This window comes from Coptis chinensis, chromosome 7 (assembly GCF_015680905.1).
Source record: "Coptis chinensis isolate HL-2020 chromosome 7, ASM1568090v1, whole genome shotgun sequence".
Taxonomy (NCBI): Eukaryota; Viridiplantae; Streptophyta; class Magnoliopsida; order Ranunculales; family Ranunculaceae; genus Coptis; species Coptis chinensis.
This window is the reverse complement of record NC_141462.1, coordinates 70,742,036-70,747,629: the sequence shown is the minus strand read 5'-3', so window position 1 is coordinate 70,747,629 and position 5,594 is coordinate 70,742,036. Positions and strand designations below refer to the sequence as shown.

Genomic DNA, 5,594 nt, shown 5'->3' with positions numbered 1-5,594 from the left:
TTCCTCACTAGCAGATGAGTCGTCCTCTCCACTTCTTCCCTCTTGTTCAAATTATTTAGGGTTTCAATATTTTCATTTTAGGGTTAATTGTTAGATCTACTGAGAAAAGGATCTCTTCCACTGAAGTAAGTAATTGTTGGTCATGGTTAGGGTTTTCCTTATCTGCTGAGCTTTTTACTTTTTGGGCTGCTTGTTGTATATTTTGTTGATTTTAAAGAATCCAGTAAAAGATTGTTTTTAAAATGAAAAAAAAATGACATTTTGATAAAATTTCGTTAAAGATTGATATCTAAGTTTCTAAGTAACAAGTTTATCTCTCTTTCTTAAGGTTCTAATTCAGATATCAAACAAGCTTATAGCTTTTCCAGTTCTCTATTCTCAAGGTACCGATTTCTCTTCTTGGTTGTTGCTTTGAATTTCCCATGCTTTGGTTTTGAATCAATTTGCTTACTTTTAATCATTCTCTGTCGAATTCATGATTTGGGGTTCAATATTCTAAAATTTTGAAGGTGCTTGCTGTCGTTGCTGTTCTCGCTTCTTACTAAGTGTTTGATCTGCTCAAGGTAACAACTAACGTAGTGTTTTTAGTGTAACAAGTTTTTTACATTAAGATTTTAGCTTATGGGGTTGGTTAAACTTTAAATTTTTAAGTAAAATATTGTATCTTTATAGCTTCATATATGGTGTTCTCATGTTCAGTTCTTGTCGGGTTTTATAATCAAATGAGGTTTTTCTAAATAATATTGAACTGTTTGATAGATAATAGAAGCAAATGAATATTCTTGTAGCTTAATGTAGGACTGTCTTGGACTAGAGCATTGGATTCACATCAAAAAATAAAGTCATCATTAGCAACTAGTAATTACTTGTGCTTTAACCGTAACTTCAAGCTTCAGCTTAATGAAGTAGAGGTTTTGTGTGTTAGTGTGAACGACTTTTTTGTTTGGAATGGGGTTTCATTACTCATTCTAAGTCTTGCTTCACATAACACTTTGTATATTATTAAGGTAAATAAATTGTCGTCTTATTTTATTTTTTCTGTGGACTTTCCAATATAAAACTTTTGGTCTTTGATGTCAAGGTTCGGATTTGGATCAAATATTTATGTATATTACTTGATATTATTGTGCACAGGCTTATGCATTTCTGGGGTTGAGATATTTCTCTGATGTGTTATATATGATCCACTCTTATAAGGTAAAGACCCGATAACACAATTTAATTTTGTAGGTTGTTAATGAATATATTGATAAAGAATGTGATCTCAAGTGGTGGCTAGCCACTTTACTTAATCAAAGATACTCACTTCACAACAAAATGAAGCACACACTCACTCACACTAACAACACACACTTGGTAGTACACGCACACACTCACTAGTCTCTCACTTTACACACAATCATAACCAATACACACTACAATTATAGAACACATTTATCAATGAAAATCAGCCACATTAGGTCATTGGCGAGTAAAACAAAGTGTATTGAACAAGCAAGAGTAAGTCATAGCTAGAGTTGTAGGCAATACATATAGTTGAGCGGATGGGAAATTCTTGCAATTGACATAGTTATCTACTTATTCCTTCATTGGGACCAATCAATTTTGCTATAAATCTGTTACTCACATCTACATGGGATGAACATTAATCCAGAGATCTTAAGGATGAGCAATGAAGCACCTAAAAGCCCGCCATTTAAACGAAAAAACTTGAATACTGATCGACATGGGCAGAGGTTCATTACCCCCTTAAATCACACACATATTATGTCCCCTAAAGAATATGAGATCATTATTTTTTTTTATGTCACTCTCGGTTGTTAGTCTAACCTTTTTTTTAGAGTGGATGTGTTTTAGATCTGGTTTGGTTTGTTATTTAAAGTTTGTTTGGAAATTTTGGACTTGTTAGTAGTTGGAATATGGGATATATGGGGATGGACATGGGATACATTAGATGGGTAGTCAATTTCATCTTACAGCTGTTCAAGTATCAGTTAGGTCATAGTATTAGATGGGTAGTCATGTAAGGGACTACCTCCAGTGAAAAACTAATAGTTTCTACCTCTGTCTGCATTTTAGATAACAAAACCTCATGATTACTTAATTTGTATATCAAATGTACAAAATTTTTGTGCTATATAGGCCTTTGTACTTTTTGTGACTTTAATTACACATACTTGAAAGTATGTTCAAGCCATATATTTGTTATCATGTGGCTCTACAGGTGGCAGTTTCAACTAAAAGGATTGCTGCATCACATATTCCTAACTACCCAAATCTTCCATCTCAGTTAATATGCCAGGTTCACAATGTTACACTACATGTTTGTGCTAGCACTCATCTTCCTTCGTGTGTAGAGTAGAAAGTGAGGGTGGTGGTTGTTTTCTTAAGCCACTCATATCAATTGATTTTGTTACAGGCTGAGAAAGACAGATGAAATCTATGCTCAAATGACTCTTCAACCAAGAAATTTCAGTAAGCTTAATCAATCGCTACATTCTCATTGAAACTTCCTTGCATAATATAATGCAGATTTATTTTGTGTTGCTAGAATATCTCTATAAGAAAACCAGTTCCCCGAACTTGAATTGTCAAAATATTTTGAAACTATTTATATACTAATAAGTTATTTTACTTTTTCAGGAGAAAGAAGTATTCCCAGTTCCAGATTTTGGAGTAAAGCAAAGCAAGCATCCTAGAGTTCTTCTCAAAAAACACTAACAAAAGTGACACAAGCACACATTTTGGTTTCTCGCTCTCAGTAGGGCAGTGGAGAAGTTATTCCCACAGTTGGTGAGGTTCATACTCTGCTTCAAAATAAACCCGTTCGAAGTCTTTTATTGCTCATTCACTCCATAATTAAAAAGGTGGGGGAGTGTTCCGTACCTAGGTATAACGAAAACGTTTAAGCATGCGCCACGTGAATTTTGTTTTATGTAATTATGTCTCTGCCCTCTAGTATCTTTATACATGTTGAAATGCACAAGGGTCCGAGTCTAAACTACTTCAACTTTGTGTGAAGATTGACCCGGAAGTACCTAACTTGTGGCACATTCTTTTATTTGTCTGAGTCATCTACTTTTACTTATGTAGTTCATTAAGTTAGCTAGTGTCAATTATGTGTCTGGTTTCATTTTGCTTAGTTACACACTTACAACCAATTTCAGATTAGTTTTATATATTATCTTTGTGTTCATTATCTTGCTAGCCAAGATCTAACAGGTTCATTCAAACAATTACCTATGCCCCATGTGAAAGAGAGAGGAACTTAACCTCCCATGAGGCCATCCTAGTATCCATGGGGACATATATAAGTGGATTTTTAATAGTGTTAGCACTTGTAAGTGGATCCTTTTTTAGGGGATTGTTGAATTTATGTTTGCTTTATGTGCTGATCATTTAGATGTGGTATTCATTTTGTTGGCGTTAATGTGTTTGAATGTGGTTGATAAATTACCTTTTTGTGGTTGGACAGTTTCGACATTGTTCTTAGGTGAGTTAACTATGGATGTGTGTTGATTTCTCGGCGAGACTGTTTATTAGATGCAATAAAGATCTTAGTTATATGCTCTTTGAATGATTTTTTTTTCTTTTAGAAAAACATTATAAGTATCTTCGCCATTGCTACTTGAGATGGATGTTTTCCTTTTCATTTATAAGTTGTTTAGTTATCAACTTGTTTACCATTAATTGGTTCGTGTTATTATTTTTTATTTAAGTGGTCAATTGGATTTTCCGTTTACTTGCATAAACTTCTTTCTCATTTTGTGGTGGTAATCGGACCGGTGTCATAGTATCTACCGCTGCCCAGCAGCTTCCAGTGTTCCGCTACTAGCTAGTGCATGAGTGTGTGCAGGTGGTGATGTGTGTGCTGCTAGCTAGTGTGTGAGTGTGTGCATGTGGTAATGTGAGTGTACTGCTAGCTGGTGTGTGTGTGTGTGTGTGTGTGTGTGTGTGTGTGTGTGTATGTGAGTGTGTGCAAGTGGTGGTGATTGTTTTTTTTTTTTCATTTATCGAAATTTGGTTTATGGTTCAAATGCCTAGAGAATAGGCGGCTGAGGCATTTCTCGACTTAACTAGTATGTTGGCAATTTGGTTTGAAGGGTTGGGCCAAATAATACAGAATGAAGGAAAAGAAAGTTATGACTCGCAGAAACTTGGTTAGTGTGTAAGTGTGGTGGTGCTGTTGCTGCTGGGTGAAGTGTGTGTGTCTTGAAGTCTTTGCCGCCGGTGCCGCTGCCTTCTTTGCTAGCCGGTGTCGCTAGCCCGGCCATTGCCATGGACCTGGGTGGTGTCTTGCCATCGGGTCGCCATCGGTGCCCTTGGTGTTTAGTTCTTCTGTGAAGGGCTAAGTATCAAAAGCCTTTGGTACTTAAGTCATGATGTCCTTACTGTTTCTGCAGAGTACGCAATGTGGATCTGAAGCATGGTTTTGCCTTTATTGTAAGTGTTTTTGCTCTCTCTCGTAGTTGTGTTTCAAGCATCTCTAAGCAGAACATTATGCAGCTATAAGCTTCTTCTCATATGTTTCTCTTTGTTCTTACCTTTTCTGTAGAAGAATTTAGTGATCCGCATGATGCTAATGATGCAAGGTATAGCTTAAATGGTCAACAATTTGATGGAAGTCGCATGGTGGTGGAATTCGCCAAAGGGGTAAACCTTCTTAACTTTGGATCGTACTATTTATTTTAATGTCCAAATTTTAACCATTGAACTGTTATCGATTAGTTATTTTTCTTAGAGGTAATGAATAACATATTTTGTTCAGGGAAATCCTTAAGCTCACATGGGTTGTTGCACAACCATTTATCGTTGAGCAAATACCACTAAATAAACTAGAGGCAAATGAATTTGAAATATTCTTGATTTCTTGTAGTGGATTTATGAGCATGGGTGGACTTGTTTATCCAATGGGCATAGGAGTTGAATGCCATGTAAGCCAAGCAGAGTTTATGGAGCTTCAGAAAAGTGAACGGAGACACATACTCTTTACTGAGCAAGAAGCAAGCTCAAAAAAATGTTGCCATGGTTGCTTGGTCCACGCTTCAAGAACGTATGTAAATTTATGTAGCGGAGTCATTTATGCAGCTTTGTTATTGTTTATTTGCTTTAGTTTTAACTTTTTGTCGATGAAAATTGATAAACAAGTATTTTAACAAGAAGTTTGGTTTTTGCTTATTTGTTTAGTGTTAATAAATGGGTGTAATGAGTGGCTCTGGTTGGCGCATGAGCATTTAGAACATTTTGTTGTTTTTCATTACGTTTCGTTGTGTGCATGAATGGAAGGAATTTAATTACTAGAGTTTGTTAGAATTATAGATGAATAGAACTTAAGTGATACATTGTGGAGTAAAAAAAGGTGTAGGTATAGGTACCAGTACAGGTGGCCCACATATAAAAGGACAACAGAAACCATTTTTTTTTATACAATAAAAATTCATTAGTAACGGATACGGAACCGTTAGCAACAGATTTTTTTTTATACAATGAAAATTCGTTAGTAACGGATACAATACCGTTAGCAATATCCGTTACTGATAGAGGATAAACAAATTTGGTAACCGTTATTAATAAATTCTAACGGTTATGTATCC

General features: G+C 35.5%; 1 long non-coding RNA gene across 1 annotated transcript; it reads left to right on the top strand.

Moving 5' to 3' along the window:
• Positions 1-5,178, top strand: LOC147488658 (uncharacterized). Its single transcript, XR_015201525.1, has 10 exons — positions 1-125; positions 329-383; positions 510-563; positions 1,135-1,197; positions 2,225-2,323; positions 2,420-2,475; positions 2,644-2,793; positions 4,104-4,443; positions 4,556-4,653; positions 4,877-5,178. It is a non-coding gene; the product is annotated as an uncharacterized LOC147488658 (long non-coding RNA).
• The last annotated feature ends 416 nt before the right edge of the window (positions 5,179-5,594 follow it).